At 39.8% G+C, this 20,146-nt stretch overlaps 1 protein-coding gene across 1 annotated transcript in view; it reads right to left on the bottom strand.

The window, feature by feature from the left end:
* The window catches only part of LRFN2 (leucine rich repeat and fibronectin type III domain containing 2), a 245,607-nt gene that overhangs the window by 88,709 nt on the left and 136,752 nt on the right, over positions 1–20,146 (bottom strand). The gene's annotated exons all lie outside the window — the stretch shown is intronic.

Raw genomic sequence — 20,146 nt, 5'->3', positions numbered from 1 at the left:
CTGACTTCCTGCCCTTTGGGCAGGGGGCTTGACTCGATGATCTCCCGAGGTCCCTTCCAGCCCTAATGTCTATGAAATCTATGAAATTTTCTACTACTCCTCCCACTACCTTCAGTGATTTGATCACTAATTATTCTGAGATGCAAGCCTTCAAGTTCAGTGGCTTTAGATGGCTGACTTCTATGGTCCCAAGTTATCTGAGCCATTTTCTTCATTGTTCCAAAGCCCAATCCATGTGCTGGCTATCTCTAACAGGTTTCTTGATTGTAGCAGCAGTCATGTATTATCTTTCAAAGTAGGTGCATGTACACCAGTGGTGACTGACTTTATTTATTCACTTGTTTCAATGTGTGATATGCGGTTATTCAAGCCTCTACATTTTATATGCATTAACACAATAGGAAACAAATGACAGGGAAACCACCCCAACATGAAAGAGCTGCTCAAATTGTAGTGAACCTCTTACTCCTTTTCAAAAGTGTCTGCTTATTGAACAGACTGCATTTGACAGTATTCCATAAAGCTTAATACATGTGGACTCTGTTGGACCAAATAGGGAAACATTTTCCAGAGCTGTGGGACTTCTCTTGTTTAATGTGTTCTCTCCTGTCATCTTCCAGTATGGGGATAATCAGTGAGATTTATGTCTCTGATGGTCTCTATTGGTGTAAGCATAGAAAGATGATCCCTAAGATAACCAGGAGCAAACCCTACAGAACTGCATAGGTCAAAGTCAACACCTTCCATTGCATCTAGATCCAAATTGGAAGTCAGTGCAGATTACAGGATACTGATTTAAGCTGCATTCTATGCTATTGGAAATTACTGAATGTACTGAAATTGCAGTCTCAGTAAGAGCCATCCAACCTAGATGGCATCCCACCTGCATGTGAAAAAGTAATGGAAAAATGGCATGTGATCTGGCTCTCAGAGAGGAAAAGCTGCAACCTTCCAGTCAAACAAAAAGGCAACGATCTGCAACCTGTGGATTCCAGAATTTCAAAGGGAAGGTAAAGTCCAAATAGGATGCAGTGTTGAGTGCTGTCAGCATGCTGATGACACTTATCTCCCTCTGGCTCAGCAAGGTCACATGTACAATGAACAGAATGTGTGGCAAAATGGCAGCCTATAGCGTTTCAAATGCAAGAACCCTTGGGATCCATTGAGAGATATAAAATGAGAGTTCCTTAAATGGGACTCATCTCTGCTTGTCAGGATCTGCAGATGCAATAATACACTATGGTAAGCTCTGTCCAAGGAAAATGTCAGATCTAAATGTATCACCCTGGAGATGTTGCCTTTGTTATAAGAAGACAACACCATCCAACAAGATCAATACAACTTCTGTGCCTGACCCAAATTCAGGACCAAATTAAAAGCAGTCAGTGGAACTTGGGCATTCCAGATAAAGATGGATCTGCCTTGTAACAACCTCGATACTCTTTCCTAGAGATAGTTAAGAAATAGGATAGCTCTGGTAACAATTGCCTGCCACCATTAAGGAATGATTTTTTAATACTCACAGGGTAAGTATAAATGGACTCAAGTATCTCTAATACTTACTACTCATTAGTGTAAGAGATACTGTTATCTTAAGGAAGATGTAAATAATTATCCCCCAACTTAAGGAAAAGAAAAGCACATCCCAGTTAAAATTACACACAAAGTTGCAAAGCCACTGATGTGAGGAACTGCATAGACTTTTCAAGCAAAGGATGAGCTTTGTATGCCAGAGGAGATATACATAGTGTAATTAACTTGTGTAATTCATTGCCACAGAAGATGGTAGAAGCGGATACCATTGCCACAGACTACACAAATTCATTTATGATAGATCTATTCATAGTTGTTGAACAGAATGGCTGGAGATGGCTCCTCTGGCCAATATGCCAGGAATGGTAATGAAAAGGGGTTCACTCTAGATCTACCCAGTTCAGTGCTCTCCCTGTGTAGCATCCACTTCTGGCACACAGGATATTGGGCTAGATGGATCATTGGTCTGACCCACTCTGGCACTTTCTGTATTCTTATAAGAGCCAAGTAGTCATGTTTTAGAAATGGAAAATAAGTCTTGCAATATCTCCTTTATGTGTGCTCCAATAGTCTCCAGTGCTTTGTTCCATCTATTCTCAGATGGCCCAGGCCATAGAGTTCTTGTCTCCTCCTTTGGGGAGACAATCCCACAGCCTAATTTCTTTCAGCAACAGGAGGCTTTTCACAGGGTCCAACCGAACTGTTCTTTTGATCAGACTCACGCCATTATACTGGCTAACATAATCCCTTCTCATGTGTTCAGGTTCATGTTGCACCCCTGCGTATCACTTTTAGCTGCAAGTCAAACTGGAGTGGGTGGAAGAGAAGCTTCCACCGTGCCGGGAACAGCTGTTGCTTCTCCCAGTCAATGTTACCCACTCACAAAGCCTCTTGCCAGTTAGCTTCTGGAGGAAGTTACTCATGCTTTCACTTTTTTTTTTCTGGGCCAAATCCTGAAACCCTACTCATCTTAAACTTGGTGGGAGTTTTGTCTGAGTAAAATGTGAGTAAGGACTATAAGGTTTGGCCATCTTAGTCACTAGCTCCTCTTAAAGGTCACATAAAACAGAACGAATTCCTCTCCAACCTACACCATCATATTTAGCACAAATCGTGTAGCACCAACATCTTCATTTTCTTGATACAGTAGAATTCCCTGACACCAATAATGTGGTTGATGAATATAGTGTCTATGGAAGGCACTCTTCCTAGTACCACTGACAGGATACCAGTAAGTACTTTACACTTGCTTGCACAAATAATCTTCATAAATCTATAACTCGGCTGGATAGCACAAAACAAGTGCAGAAATGAAGCTTTCTGCAAAAAAGAATGCTGCAGCTTTTGAGTTCTGAGGTGATTTCCTTTTCTTTGAATAGCTTGCTTTTTTCCTTCTCAGCTTCTGGTATGCCCTGGAGTGTAATCATGCATCTTGTCCTATTCATCAACAGCAAGGGCATTATTTATCAAGGAGTCTTTTACCTACCTGGTGTCAGTGAACTATAACTAAGCTGGAGCAAATGAAAGGCAAATGTCAGTAAGTCCCTGGGCTGGGAGTTGGGAGTACTGGGCTCCACTTCTGATTCTGTCAGTGGCCTGTTCTGTGATGTAACCCTGAACAACTACTTCCCCGCTTTGTGCCTATGGATATAGTGATGCTCTTCTGTGAACAGTGCATTCAGATCCTCATGGATCTTTTTCCACTTCTTCTTTTTGCAATGAATAATCCCTGGCAAACAGGTTGACACCAAGCTTGTGGAGCCTTTCCTGGTTCAACCACTTTGATAAAGTATGATAATGAAAAACTGCTTCAGGGGTGAAGGAAGAGAGCAATGGTTATTCCTAAACCTAGGCCATCCATGACATAATGACATAAAGCTATCCATTGGCCATGGGACAGGCTTCCTCCCTTAGCACACTTGTTGAAGGCAAATTAATATTAGTATCAGCATCAGTCCTATCAAAAAACTCATAAACATGGGAGCAACAAGGATCTTTGTTATCTTTTGATAGTCTATGCTATACTGTGCAGTATGACATTTTAAAAGATATCCAGCATCTGTCTCTATATGAGAAATAGAGTTTACTTCTGCAGGCAAACTCCTGGAAAAACAGTTAATATATCTCCTCCTTATACCCAGACATCTCAGCCTCTATAAATGTTTCCAAACCACAGTTTAAAGGCACAGAAGATTTTGCAAAAATGTTCATCAGAAGATAGAAGTGAGTGTTCATGTGCATACAAACTATGATTAATGTCCCAGATTAGTGATATAAAGAAAAGTATTGATGAGTGACCCAGGTAGCCTCTCAGATACCACTGTGATGGTGAACAATAAGAATTTAGAAAGAAAGCGGCAGACCAGTGTGTCAGGTTTATACCAATGCTTATACAGTAACTTAAAAAGGAAGAAAAATATTTTTTCTGCCACAAATTATACAAAATAATCCCAAATTTTATTTGATAACCCTTAAAGGGCTTTCTTGACTTCACTCTGTGAACATGTGACAAAGCTGTGTCTAGTCCCTTTGCTATATAGAAAATTACTGCTGCCTGCTTAGACTTGAAAGGCAATGGAGACAGAAACTATTCCAGTGGCATCTGTAAAAATGAGCCCTCTTCATAGGTAATGTAATTCTAGTGTAGACTGTTAAATCATTCTAGTGAAGATTGTTAAGCAAGTATCTCTTCCAAGAAAGCAAGCTGGCTACTTTTTTCCTGAGTCACTGGATTAATTCCTACTGGATTTAGGTGGATCATGGTGCTGTAGAAATGCAGTCTGGAAGTTCCATGTTCCACAGACAAAGAGGGCGTCAAGCTGTTCTAGCTGATACATTATGGTAAAGCTATTGTCAGAGAAATCTATCTGCTTTCTAAATGCTAAAACTGATTGCAACCAGGTGCGGGCCAAGGAAGCAGGGATCCCAGACCTCTCTTTAAGGCTTATCACACACTTTTGAAATCAAGACAAATTGTACAGGGTTTTTTTGTGATTTAGGACAAGAACATCAAGAAGTGAAATGGCATCATCTCACTTCTTCATGAGCTTGGTTCTAGTGAGAGAGATACAGATTAAATCTTGTAAGTTCCAGGAGGGAAGGTAAGAGTAATGAAAAATAAGATTGCTGTGGCCAGGGGATAAATAGTGGGTTTCAAATTTGGTCTCACTGGTGTCCCAACGTTTTGGCATTTACTCTGGTAGAGACTTGTCCCATCTGTTGACTGCAGAAATAACCTATGTTTACACTTGTTAATTTTCAATAGTAAAGAGTAGAAATTAAAATTCCATTGGGATGATACTCTAGGCAATTTTTTGTAATACCATTGTAGGCAATATTATACGTTTCAACTTTAGAAAAAAACAAACAAACTCTCTTCAGAAGTCCCTTTGGGATAAGGTTAAAAGTTACTCACAGCAGGAATGCTTTAGACACGTCTAAACACATCCAACTGAGTGATCCAAATTGGATGTACAGAATCTTTTCTTTCTATATATCACCCCTTCAGTCTGAAAATAGGAAATGGCTAGTCAGGCATCCAGATACTACTACTGTCATTGGGGCCAGAGAAGTACAGTGATAGAAGGACAGAAATATTGGAAAAGGGCACAGGAAAAAGAGAGATATATGCTGCCACAGAGATGAAAACAAACTACTGTTCAGGCAATGTCACTTTTAAGAGCTCCTGTTAACTGCTTCACTGCTGCCCAGTGCACAAGGTCCCTGGAGGCAAAAGCCACTTCTGCTGCTTCCACTTATGTGAGTTATAGTGTTAGTTAAGTGTCAGACAAGCTGAATGCATTTACAATGTTCAGAGATGCAGCAAGTATGTGTTTTTGTATCAAGGCAACAAAAAACAATTTCTCTCTGTCGCTGTCTGTCTCTCTCTTCAGAACCAGGCACCTGCAGCTGTTTTTCTGAAGAATAAAGGGAGATCAAAGTTCTCACAATGTGATACCCCTGCCTTAGGAACCAAAACTTTGCAGGAATTTGCCATTCTTAAAGAAAGGGGAAAGAAAAACCTACTCTTTATCAGTACAAGTCAGGCTGTTTCTGGAAATGGCTGCCCACAGCATGAAATACACTGAAACAATTCAGGCTTCCTAAGGCTTTGAAAGGCTTCCCAAATGGAGGCAGCATTCATGTTTCAAATGCATCCCCTGTTGCTTTTCAAAAGGCATGCACAAGACTACCCACAGGGCAAAGAGCCAGGATAAACTGCAAAAGTTCACTGCTGTACTCCTCCCATTGCTGCTCATGAGCTTAATTCACTGACTTCCCACATGTCCTGAGCCTGCAAAGCTTTCCCCCTCACTGAAAGAAGTTGCTAGCTGTGCTATAGCCTGGTGGCATAGAAAAGCATGCACTAAGAATAGGACTGTTTGAGCCAAATCATTTTTTTCTTTGCTTGTCTGAAGTCCCTGAGTATCCTGACTCAGTATGGAAGAAAACTGAATACATTTCAGTAGCTGGGATCCCACTGTCTGCAGCAAGAGCTGTGCTTTAGTCAGGAGGAAATGAGGTCTTCATGAGCTGAATCCCTTGTTTATTAAGTCATGTCTCAAGCAAATAAAAATGGAGTTTAATTCATTCTGTCAGACTAATGAAGCATGAACTCTACAAGAATATGGGCTTTTAACTTGGAAGTCATAACCAGGTCAGAGGAAGTTTGGACCACCTTCTCTTTACAATATTGCTAAATAGGAAAAGATAAGGAGTTCTTTGAAATGGGAATTCTGGCAACGGGGTGTGGTCCAAAACCCAAGTCCTATTTCTTCTTTAAGGTATTAATGGAAATATGTTGGACTGCTCATAAGTGTGACCACTGAGGGCATGGGAGAGATATGTGTGTGTTTCAACAGGGTAGAATAGGATGGTTTTCTGAGGTTGCATTGGATTGCCTGATAAGAAAATGAGATATATACATTTTAGATGTGGAAGATCAGCTCTCCTAAGGGTTATGTGTATGCTTGAGATGAGAAACAATGCTCATAATAGATGTAAAATAGGATTTGGGTGCAAGTATTTAAAAAATGTTAAGGGCCATAGACTTACAATATCCAATATCCTATATTTACCCACATACATACTTTTTACCCCCCAAAATTAGCCTGCCAAATTTAGAGTATACATCTTAAGAGGGGAAGCAGATACTCTAACCAGACTAGAAGTACCCTACAGTGATTCCTTCTCCAGCCAAAGTTTAAAACCAACTGTCAGTTATCATCAGGGGCACTTCTATGGGAATCAATTGACTTAATGTTTTATCACTCTTCACTCACAGGTGTTAATTGCCATCGCTCCTTTTTAGTGGTCTTGATGTTCTACTGATCAAGCTAACCACTCCTGTGGCAATTTTGCTCTCTATTCTCTTATTTCACATCCCTACATATTGTTTGTAGTTCTTGTAAAATTCATGGATATGCCCGTGGAGACTACTGATTAGAAGCATCTACTGTTTTGGCTTCTAACTGAGCAGGAAAGGGAGGGTGAACGAGCTGAAGATTAGGTTCTGTCCTAGCTCATGCAGCCATAACTCTGGAGACACATATTTCTTCATTAACCATGGTGCATGCCTCGTTGGAGGGAGGGGAGTATGCAGAAAATACAGTATATGGTTGGTGTCCCTGTTGCTTTTTTAAAATAATATGTGGATGATAAAAAAGTAAATAATAATTGATACCAAAATAATACCAAAATAAATTATACTAAAATAATAATAATACCAACATACTCATTTTATGGTAGCAAAAATCCTTAGTAACTGAAATAAACAGTAAATCCTTAGTAACTGATATAAATTTTAAAGGGATCAAAAAAAATACTTGGTCTTTCACTGACTGGATTTGCATTGTTCACATCGACAAAGTAAAGTTCCATGGACAGAGACCCTCGTGGAACAGCAGGGATCTCTGTGGATGGGGCTTAAATGTATGCCTGTCATCTTTTAACCTCTCTTCCACATTCATTGCTGCCAGTTGTGTTGGAAAGACTGTGTGTAACTTTAGTGCAAATGCGAGAATCCCAACCATTTTTAAAAGACTGTGACTTCACATACGGATCCAAGCAAATTAAACACTTGCACACAAATGAAAGAATTTATTTAGGAGGCCAGATTGAGGGGAAAAAAAGAAATGTGTATAGCATGGTTAAGCAATGAGTAACTGTTTACAAATATTTGAAAGATGTAAACACCAAGGGTGGAAAGTAATTATTTTAAGATGGAACAAATGTTTGTGAACACTGATTTGTCAATGTTTATAAAGCAAATGAAGATGAAAAAGGAGGATGATTTGTGGCACTTTACTAAGTAAAGTCAAAAGATCACAGTCCACTTCTCTGGCACAAACCACGGATGTGACTTTGGGAAAGTCATTTAATGTCACTCCACATTATTTTTCCATCTGTAAAATGGGGCACATAATTCTTCTTCCCCCAGAGGTACTTTTCTGTGTTTCCCATACAGTATGTAAGTCTTTTGGGGCATGGACTTTTTCTTTCTACATGTTTCTAAAGTCTAGTGGAACCCTTTTCTGATTTGGGACATCTAAGCAATGTTATAATAAAATTATAGTAAGATGAAAACTGCCCTGTGCATGTTAAATGTTCTATTCTGGTCACTCATTTTATACTTTGGTCATTAGACCATGCTATATAACACATTTTTTAAAAAAAATTAATGGAAAATTTAACATGGATAAAAATTAAATAAAGAAAATAAATGTACCTAAGTAATTTAGAAGATTAGTGAAAAGTGATGTAGATCCAAACAATGGTGATCATGTTCTGTGGTGATCAAATCCTTTCTGGAAATTGGATTTAGGGGCTTACATCATATAAAGGATGTTTACACCACATCACACTGTACCAGGGAGTGTTGTAGTGAAAAATCTCCCCATCTACTCATTTTGCTCTGTGCATACTGAAAAAATGTGATGAAAAAATGTCATCTGGTCCCTCTCTGGCATGCATAGAAAGCATGCTGTTGGGTGAACATTACTGTAATAGTGACTACATGACATTTTTTAGCATTCAGTCAAATGTGTTAATAGTGGCACTTGCTAGACCAGTTCAGTTTGAAGTGGACATGGTCTGAATGGCTTTTCAACTTTTTGCCTGAGGTATTTTAGATTGGGGAATGTTCTCTCAAAAGAAAGGTGGAAGTCTAATTGATAAAGATATTTAAAAATGAAATGGTTAAAGCACTAAAACAGCATTCACTAGAGAAAATCCTATTGCAGGAAACAATCCTATACTAGTAGGAGGTAGACTCTGTGAGCTAATAGGTCTTTTTCACCTCTAACTTCAATGATTCTTTTGTAAAGCATTTTTTCCTAATAGCAAAAAAACATCAGAAGAAACCTTTCCTTGCTGCAAGTTTAAACTCACACTGTTAATTCTTTGGAGAATAACCTCTCTCATTAATGTAAACTGCACTCTCATGCACACATCAAATAATATGTCAAAAGATAAGAATGGAAAGCGGAAGAACTTGGGTGACATTTGTTGACATTTTGAACACAGAAGAAACAAACAAGTTACATTGTAGCTGAATGTTAAAAAGGCCTTGGAGAGTGTGTTTCTTCTCATCAATGTGGCCCTAGGGGTAATTTTAATGCAGCCTGATATTATGTTCCTTAGCAGGAGGTACCCCTGCAATACTTGGAGAGGGGCTGACTCCTCTCAGCATTTTGGAGGCCTCAATAAAAAGGTCATAGATCTTTCATTTAAATTTACATTTTTAAAAGATCAAGGTCAATTTTACAGGGGAATACCAGGTTTCTCAGTATTAAAGCAGAATGCTGATTCCAAATAGAAACAAAAATAAAATAAAATATGGCTATTTCCATTGTTTCCTCTGAAGTTTCTAGATTCTTTCCTTTTCTTTTTTCCTTTTTGGAAAACATGTTCAAATCCTTTTAGAGGTTTCAACTGAGAAACATCAAAAACCTTAATGTGGCCTGAGGGTGGCTTACTACAAAGCCATGTGCTAATAATACCTTACATTTATACTTCTTTTCATCCAAAAGAACTAGATCCCCAGGCACTTTAGAAACTATGTATGAAGGAATAATTTCAGTTCATGACATACTACTGATGCTGAATGTGGCTGATTCGGTGCTGACTTATGGTACCTGATTTGCCTGCAACAAGGGTGGTCCATAGCATTTAGGGTAGATAGAAAGGAACAACGTATCCTATTGAAAGTGTGGAGGGAATTTCAATGAAGCAGAAAGTTAATGCCTAACATAGACTTTAGAGATGTGAACCACGCAGTACTACTTCAGCAGCCTTGCTTATATCATTAATGACTCTTTGAAGAGACAGCATCTCTGCAACAGAATATGTCTCGTCATCTCTATAAGGCCTTGCTTTTAGTACTGATCCATAAAGAAAATCTTTGCCTGCTACCTCAGCCATGTGCTACTTCCTAAATGTTCCATAAAAGGCTCCCACCTGAGTCTTGACAGGAGCCAGTTGCTTTCCAACATGACCTAAGGTACTAATATTTTTAGGTTATATAATAATCACATTGCGTGGATATCCAGAACTTCTCTCCTTCTTATAAACAGTGATGAACTATCCATCATACTGTGTTTAGAGGCCACTAGTTCATGATGCAGACAATAGAAAGACAGGAATGCTTAACATTGTATTATTGCTATTGAGCTGTACAGATTTTTTATCACATAACTCAAATTTTATGTTTTGATAGATTTTCAAAAGATTTGGTTCTTGATAACTTGCAGATTAATATCAGTTTCATTACAAGTTTAAATAATAAGGGAAATGTTCTTTCATACACATTCATGCACACTTAATAAGAGGAATATATGCTATGTTTGTTTTATGGGTGCAAGAAGCTGTATTCAAGTTCTCCTTGGCATATGACAGCATACTCCAGTGAAAGTCATCAGATAAAGCTCTTGGCCTGTTTTTTAGTATTTACATGTAAGAATTATAAAATAACAACAATGGGAATATCTAACATTATTCAGTGACATTAAATCTGAAATGCCTAGAAGTGATCTTTAACTCCCTGCATATGGAAACATGGACAAAGAAGAATCACTTTACCCACCATAGACATTCAGCCACCTATGAGAGGAAATGCAACCTGTGTTTAGTGGCATATACTAACACTATGAAATCACTCAGGCTAGGATATGATGAAGAGTCTGATTGAAATCACTGAAGGGTGAATATAATGGAGATACTCAAAATGGAATAAATAGTTTAATATTTTGTGAAAGAAGCCATGGGATGTTATGACAATTCAGAAGTTCAGTTTAACTTCTCACAGTGCTAGGCTAGAATGTGGATTTAGTCCTGATCTTCTGTGAAAAGCTTTCTTTTATATTATTTTCCCATGATCTTCTAGCTGCACTTGCTACTATTGGTGCTGATATTGTTATTATGATTTTTATTGACGTTATTATTATGCCATGGGTTCCCAGTATGGGTCACTGAATGGATACAACATGCAGGGTATATACTGACAAGATGTACCTATTTCTTCACAAAGAGAGAATCCTGTTGGTAATTCCTGCTGTCTACAGGAGTGTGGTTTTTTAACCAAGCTAATAAGTCATTCCATTCCCGCTATACTTAAGTCCTTCACAATTGACTTCAGTATAACTACTTTCACAGACATCACTTACTATTATTAGTGTATTGCTTAACATTTTAAAAACAGCTGGGGGGAGCTGTCTTGTTTGGGTCAAAGCTTCACAAAACACTGCTTTCTCCAGCAGCCTGAATACCCAATTCAGAGCTTCTAAACATATTGTATTCTGGAAATTACTTGTCATTATAATTCAAGCTGCCTCATGGAAAGCAAAATAAAAAACAAAATACAGTCCCAAACCAAACCAAAATAAAACAAAAATGCCCCTGGTAATACCTTGGCTTTACTGTCATTTTTCCCAGGGATTTTGGATCATGTGTCTTATTGTACACGTGCCATTCTATTCATAGTACTAATGAAATAGTTCATGTATTGAAATATCTCATTTACCTCTTGTCATATACTCATGGATTAGGCTTAGTTCTTTGAACTTCTGGTACTTTAGCTTTTGTACTTTTCATGAGGGCTTTCCCTCCCTCCCTTTCTGCTTTCCTTCCTTCTTCCCTCCCTCCCTCTTATTTCTTATTTATGTGTATGATACAACCTTCTCAGTTCTTTTTGTTCAATGGGTATAGATCCCTGCCACTGAAAAAGCAACAAAACTCAACCTTGTGTAAAGTCCAGGGATACTTTCAGTTAATTAAGGGGTTGGTAGCTAAATTATAGCTGGGTGATGTGGAGAAAAAATAGGGCATTGCTGTCACTCATTGTTAATACCTTTTACCACCATCTCTATCAATGTATAACAGAGCACTCAACAAAGCCTATTTGTTAGGTGGGCCTAGTTTAAGCCTTTAGCTCTCTTTGTGTGCACTGGATGATAAAATGTGCCCAAGAGACATGCTGGCTGACAGGTTTGGTTGTCTAAAATTACTCATTCAATTCTGTTTGATATGGGCTTATGTTCCTATGAAATGTCTAGTGCTAAGTACAGCATCTTGGATTTTATTCTATTTTTGTAAAGGAAAGAAGATATCGTAAATACTGTTGTGCAAGCTTCAGCTAAGCATAACGTGATCCGAAGCTTATGATAACTGGGATAACTTTTTGTGTATCTTCAGTGTATGTCAGCAAACGTTTAGGGAAGCGGCACCTAGAACAGTTAAGACACAAGGATCAGAAACAGGAAACTTAGGTTTTAATCCCAGTTCTACCCCTGACTTACTATGTTACCCTTGGCAAAGTAGATAGTGCTTGGTTGTGCTGGCTTTCTAAGGCATGTGCCAAAGAAAGCATTAGTATCATCTCTTCTATTCCCTATAGATTAGTCTTAAGGACAAAGCTGCCACTTTTCTATAACACTGGAGCTCTGGATATACAATTGCATAACTTCTGTGGCAGCCAGTAGCATTTGCCACATCTATATCAGTGTGCATGTTCAACTTTCTTCTGGTACAAAGGACCTGTCCTAGCATGTTCTTATGGCAATATACTTGTCTGAGGCACATTTCGTCCCAAATATCCTAGTAAGGCATGACACTGCTGCTCCACTTTCATGGTATAGCTGTGACTACAGACTTTAGCTTAGCTTTGGGTAGTTCTAGGCCACAAAGAATTAAAATACATGTAATTATAATAATACTATTAATTAGCTGATTTGTGTGATGAAGTTTCAATGAGTAATGTTTGTACTGCATTTTCAAACCACTGAAGAAATAATGCTCCTATGTACAAGCCTGTTTTCTTATTTTAAGGCCAGATCCTTGGCTGTTGAAACAGATCCTTACAGTTAATCAGAGCTGGTCTTTTTTCTCCATTAATTTAATGTAAAATGGCTATTTGAAGAAGCAGTACTTTTTTCCCTCTTTTTAGTGTCAATGTTCCCTTGCTTAAAATTTTTCAATAGTATGGTGAAAAAAAGAGGAACAATTTCCATTTAATTTCAAGAGTATTTTTTTTTTGTTTTTTCAATTTTTATTATTTCTTTATAATGTGGAGGGGGAGGGGGAGATCTTTCCTTCCTTGTGTCTTCTCCCTTCCATATGTTTTAAGTAGTAAGAACGAGGCCAGAAAGAGAACACCTTAAAACTGAAGAATAACTGAAAAAAAACAATTTAAAAGAATAATTAAAAATACATCCTGTTTTATTCTGATGCATTTAGTCAGATACCCATGAAAAATTATGGGCAAAACACGTTTTTTTTCCCCCTGAAGACTTAGGGCAAATGCCTAACCTCCCTTGATTTTCCTTCTTAAGACAAGCAAACATTCAGTTGAAGTCTGTAGGTGTTGTGGTAAAGTTAAGGATGAGTAAAAAGTGGTTACTTATCCAGTTTTTGACCCAAAATCCATACATGGTGGTACCACACAACTCAAAAACCAAAAGAGATAGCACAAATATATGCTTGAGAGCCTGAAACGTTGTCTATCACAACGTATGATTGCATAGCTCACCTTTGATCTCACAAATGAAAAAAAAAAGACAGGTTTTCCTTAGTGCCTAGCAGCCATTTATTGAAGGGCCACTGCACAACTCGGATGCCACTAGCTGTCTGCCTCAGGGAGCCCTAGGAGTCAACAAGCAGGGCAGCTGCAGGTCAGAAGCTCTTTAGACTAGATGAGACTATGTGATAATATCTTGAACACCCACTGAATATGGCCGTGTGACCTTGAGAAAAGGAAGAGAAAGCTTATATGCGTTTGACTAAAGTCTTGACAGACGAAAAATGGTCAGTGAAACCCACAGGATACCACAGAAATGCAAGAGAAATTCAACATACAAGGAAAACTCTGCCATTCATACTCAGTTCTCCTAACAAGTTATCAGGGAGAGGAATTTTTGCTCCTGCACAGTTTTAGTCAACAGGCCCCTCCACTTTAGATGCAAAAAGGAGCCCTGTGTCCCCTACTGGGAGATGAAATAAAGAGAAAAATGCCAAATCCTTTGTAAATGACTTCACTCTCCTAGAGAGGATGAATAAATGTCAGGCTGATGCCCTGAAGTGCAATCTTTACCCATTAAAATAAATGTTAGTCCATTATCACTTTGGTCAATTTAGGATGAGACACAGACCTTTTTTTCCTGCTGAGAAGTTATAATCCTTCAGCTGATTCATTTGTGCAGGCCCAGACAGTTCAAGATGCCTTCAGCCCTGAATCAACAGAAGGAACCATTCCTGAGGAAAAATTTCACTCCTGGGGGAGGACGATAAGATAGTACTCCCTCCCTTTAGCAGATATTCTACCAGGAAATAGCTTTGAAATCTAAACAGGACTTGCCACTGGACTCAGCCTGTGGTAGGTGCTGACTGCATCACTTAATCTCCTTGTCATGTCAGTTCTGCTCCTTCCCAGGCTGCATCCCCCACCCTTGCAACTGTACTGGCTAACGTGAATACAGTATATGAGTTCTGCCACTATGTGCTGGCAGGGATGACAAAGTGAAAAGGGTTCTTTGTCTGTTTTCCTTACTGAGCAATAGATGGTTTACTGCATATTATCGAAAGACACTATTACAGCTGCTTTTAGCTACTGTCACCCAGGCTGCAGCTAACCTTGTGGGATGGCTACTGACAAAAGAAGCAGAAACAGGTTTACTGCCTGACCTTGTATTTGCTTGCACTTTAAAATATTACAAAAATATATCCCAAAGTCTATCTGGCTATCCATGACAGCACAGCATAGATTATCGTCTATATCAGCTGGAGAGACTTGAGAGGTGGGAGGAAGGTAGCATACAGATTGGCAGCAGGTCTTCCTGAATTTACTGAGTTCTCCAAGTTTCCCTCCAACCTATACTCAATATTTATAAATGGCTAGTTCTAATATTTTAATAAGTTATCTCTAATTGGTTTTATTTAAATTTCTTGATTTGACTGAAACTTCTGGAACTGGACTGAACCAGATCTCTCATGGACTTGGAAGGTGTCAATTAGCTGTGATTTATATCCTGGGGAAAGTTAAAGTCGGGGAGGGTTCTTATCTCCTTTCCTTCCCCATTATTGAATGCTGTTCAACACTGACTTGTTTCTTCTTTACCTTAGTTTATGGTCTTCTCTGACAAAGCTATATTGTTTTTACACATTTAACCCTCTTAACAAAATATATATCTATTATAGCAAAATAACATCTAATACATTTGGTTACATCAATCACTATTATTAATATTTTAAGATAAAGCTATGATATAGTGTATTTGGGTTATTTAATGCATGTTCTTCCCTTATAAAGTCTCCTTTCAGGCCCTGTGCTTTGTTTAATTGTATCTCATTACTGGTTAGGTTTGACATGTGGTTGGCTTCCTTTACTTTGCTGACCAAGCTAGTTGTCAAATCTGAGAAGGTTCATGCTACACTCACTCAGAATTAGGCTTTGGGGCATTGTCCTTAGCCACACATCTGCAGCTTGACCCAGGCCCCTTGAAAATGGCCAAGGCTGGCAAAATCACCAGGAATGCAAAGGACTCCTTTGCATCCTCCAGCTATTACCTACTTAGCTGCTGAGGGGCCCTACCTTTCTGCCCTGTATATCATGGGGCTACAATCAGAAAAGCAACATGTGTGTAACACCACCCTACAGGACCTGAATTAGTGATCTAGGGATCATGCAGTAGGCTGCCACAAAATAATTTTGAATTCCAATACTTGGATTCAGTCCTTAGCTCCTGGGATAGCATAAGTCAGGAGTGTTGAGCAGATAATACTCATTAGTCATGGAAGGAAAAAAGTGTTTGTTCTTCCATATCATTTGTCAGAAGATGATTAGTGTCCCCAACACCATTAGTGGCCCTGAATGATGAAACAGTATCATAGGCAGGATGCCAAGACAAGACAATATCCTTTCTGATAGTGCTTTCCCCTGCTGCTCAGCTCTTTGTTGATATGCCTAGAAGTTAAAGAACTGTGAAAATCCAACTGCATGTAACAAAAATCCTTGCACTCCATGATCTCAAAGCACTCAAGAGTTATTGATTAACTAAAATGCACAGCCCCTACGTGGTAGTCAGGTTTTGTTATTCTGTTTATTCTGAAGAGTGGGCTAGGGATGTTATTTCAAATTTAAACCCTAAGTCAGTGTTTCTCAGCCATTTCAGACTTGAATCCCTATTTGGAATCTTTGGGTTTCTTTTTTGAATCATGTTTGTACACCTCACAGTGCTAACACTGCTTAGCACCACTGAAAGGATGTCAAGGCACCCCAGGGTGCCATTACATCCTAATTGAGAATCACTGCCCTAAAGTGATGTACAGACCTTGAGCTGGCCTTCTGGAAAGTACAGAACTTCATTCGTGCTGATGCAACCTAGATCCCACAGTGGGGAACAGAGCCCACAAAGCCTTGGCTCCCATTATTTTAACCTAACCATGAGACCTTTCCACATGTCTGATAAGAAGGGAATGGAGCCTTGCATTTGACCATTGCAATGCTTGGCACATAAAGCAAAAATTGAGCCATACAACGTAGTAAGTAAGAGGTAGAGTATGTTACTATTGAGACAGTCTTGACTTTCTTTAGGAATTGTCCTAATTATTAGACTAGCCAGGTGAACAAAACCATCAGCTACTTAAATCTATTCTTGCTATGTAAAAATATAGTAAAGCCACAGATGACTTGTAATATAATAAAGCCACAGATGGCCTGTAAGATTTATTCTCCCAATAAAATGGGCAGAGGCCCCAGGATAGGAAGGCAGCTCTCAGAGACCATAAAGACTAGGGAGGTGGTAGTCATGGGGGACCTAAACTACCCTGACATCTTCTGGGGGATGCAGACAGCAAATTCCCACCGTTCACGCAGGTTCCTATCCTGTGTACAAGACCTCCACCTGACGCAGGAGGTACATGGTCCCACTAGAGGGAATGCCTTACTGGACCTGGTATTGGCAACAGGGGATGACATGGTAGGGGACCTGCAGATCAGTGGTCACCTGGGGGACAGTGACCACCAAATAATAGAATTCATCATAAGGTGTAGAGTGGGTAAGGTAACTAGAAGGGTGGAAGTGCTAGACTTTAGGAAAGCTGACTTCAGCTAACTCAGGCGTTTAGTCAATGATGCACTGCAGAGTAAGGGATTTGGCAAGATGGGAGCCCAGGAAGGGTGGCTGTGCCTTAAGGAAATGATCCTTCGGGCAGAGAGAGAGATGATTCTTATAAGGAGGAAAAGGGGGAAAGGGGCAAAGAGGCTTGGCTGACCAGAGAAATCCAGAGCAGCCTAAAAGCAAAAAGCGGGGCATATAAGCAGTGGAAACAGGGAGTGATTACTAAAGAGAAGTATACCTCCTTGGCTTGCAGTTGTAGGGAGGCAGTTAGAAAGGCCAAAGCTACCATGGAGCTGAGGATGGCATCTCAAGTTAAGAATAACAAAAAATTGTTTTTCAGATATATAGGGTGTAAAAGAAGGGCCCAGGGTGGAATAGGACCACTACTGAATGGGCAAAAGCAATTGGTGGCAGACAGGGAGGACAAGGCTGAACTCCTCAATGAGTTCTTTCCCTCAGTCTTCCTAAACGAGGGGCAAGACAAGTCTCACAATGGGATTGTAGAGAGGCAACAGCAGGGCACCAGACTACTAAGCATTAACCCTGAGATATTGTAGAGTCACTTGGAAGGACTGGATGCGTTTAAGTCAGTAGGCCCGGATGAGCTCCATCCGAGGGTACTGAAGGCACTGGCTGATATCATTGCACAGCCACTGGCAAGAATATGTGAGAACTTGTGGTGCATGGGCCAGGTCCCAGAGGACTGGAAAAGGGCCAATGTGGTCCCTATTTTCAAGAAGGGGAGGAAGGAGGATCCAGGCAACTATAGGCCAGTCAGTCTCACCTCCATCCTTGGCAAAGTCTTTGAAAAGTTTATTAAGGCTCATATATGTGAGAGCCCAGCAAGAAAAAGTATGCTGAGGGGAAACCAGCATGGGTTCATAGCAGGTAGCTGGTAGATCATGCCTGACTAATCTAGTCTCTGTGGGGAGAAGTGGACACACCGGAGGGCAGGGAACAACTACAGGCAGACCTGGACAGGTTTGATAAATGGGCAGAAAACAACACAATGCGATTTAACAAGGAGAAATGCTAAGTGCTGCACCCAGGGAGGAAAAATGTCCAGCACACCTACTGCCTAGGAAATGACCTGCTCAGTAGCACAGAAGCGGAAAGGGATCTCAGAGTCCTAGTGGACTCCAAGATGAATGTGAATCCTCAGTGCGGTGAAGTCATCAGAAAAGCTAACTGCACTTTATCATGCATCAGCAGATGCATGACAAACAGAACCAAGGAGGTGATACTTCCCCTCTATCAGGTGCTGGTCAGACTGCAGCTGGAATACTGTGTGCAGTTTTGGGTGTCACACTTTAAGAGGGATGTGGATAACTTGGAGAGGGTCCAGAGAAGGGCCACTCATATGGTTAAGGCTTGCAGGCCAAGCCCTATGGGGAGAAACTAGGGCACATAGACTTCTTCAGCCTCCACAAGAGAAGGTTGAGGGGTGACTTTGTGGCTGCCTATAAATTCATCATGGGAGCACTGAAGGGAATTGGTGAGGCTCTACTCACCAAGGCGCCCCTGGGGGTCACAAGAAATAATGGCCATAAGCTAGCAGAGAACAGATTTAGACTGGACATTAGGAGGAATTTCTTTACAGTTAGAGTGGCCAAGGTCTGGAATTGGCTCCTAGGTGCTCTCCCCTACCCTGGGGATCTTCAAGAGGAGGTTGGATGGGCATCTGGCTGGGGTCATCTAAACCGGCACTCTTTCCTGCCTATGCAGCGGGTCAGACTCGATGATCTATTGAGGTCCCTTCCGACCCTAACATCTATGAATCTATAACTCTATGATACTTAACATAGAGAAATAAAACCAAAATTACTAGTCTAGTTCTGTGATAGGAGGACAGTAAAGAAGATGATTTCCTGAAATAAAGTCCTTTTACTTCTATTTCTATGTTTCAATTGTCTAGGGAATGGATTAGAATTTGAACATTAAAGGTTTTCATAAAGTATGCCCATGTACACCATAATAAGTAAAGGATTAAAAATCAGCCTTAACTATTTTTGAAAATAAATGTAGTATGATTTCTGATATGCTTTTATATATATTTATTATTAAGAATAAATCAATGTTGGAAGCAGATGAATATTGCTTTTATATTCAGGGACCCTTTATGAAAAGTAGAGGCTTTTTTCTCCTTCAGATTCTTCTCCTAAACTTTTCTTTATGCTTCAGGCCCTCATTTCTGGCCAATATTTTCTTTATATTTCATTTTAACAAATGCCAATTCTTGAAGTCACAGGGGATTCTTTTTTTGTCCTGTTTCTCTGAATAGCCAAACCATATTCCTTCTCAGAAGGGTACAAAACCGCTAAGATCATAATTCAAAAAGGAAGGACCAAGATGAAACAAGGAAATGTTGCCCACATGGTGGCAATGCACCAAAGCAACCCTTTGATTTTTAAAGCAAAATCTATGAAAAAAACTGACTAGAGGCTACACAGCAAGGTTTGTTCATGGCAGTTAAAAAAGAAATAGCTTTGCTGAGAAATGCACTTATTGGAATAAATGAAGTGATCTACATCCATGTACTAATTCAATTCTGATTTATGTAAAATGAATTTTTAGTGCTCATGTACAAGATGTTAGACTGACAGCTCTGGAAACTGAAGCATTTTTCCTTGTTCATGAATAGGGGTAGCTTAGGCAGAAGAATAGCAATCTTTACATAATATCTACAGATATCTTTTATTGCAGTAGCATAATTAGGCCAGGGTGAGCAGGGGACCAGGCCCAAGCACCAATTTAAATGGATGCCAGATTGATTGATTGATTTGGATGAGGGCGTAAAAAGCACCCTGTTCAAATTTGCTGATGACACTAAGATGTGGGGGGATGTGGGCACACTGGAACGATGCAACAGGCTACAATCAGACCTAGACAGACCTAGACCTAGACAGGTTACAAGGGTGGGTGGACAAGAATACGATGGGTTTCAACACAGACAAGTGCAAGGTGATGCACCTGGGGAGGAACAACCGGCACCATACCTACAGGTT

This window comes from Crocodylus porosus, unplaced genomic scaffold, assembly GCF_001723895.1.
Source record: "Crocodylus porosus isolate Cpor-Errol unplaced genomic scaffold, CroPor_comp1, whole genome shotgun sequence".
Taxonomy (NCBI): Eukaryota; Metazoa; Chordata; order Crocodylia; family Crocodylidae; genus Crocodylus; species Crocodylus porosus.
This window is presented reverse-complemented; position numbering and strand designations above follow the sequence as displayed.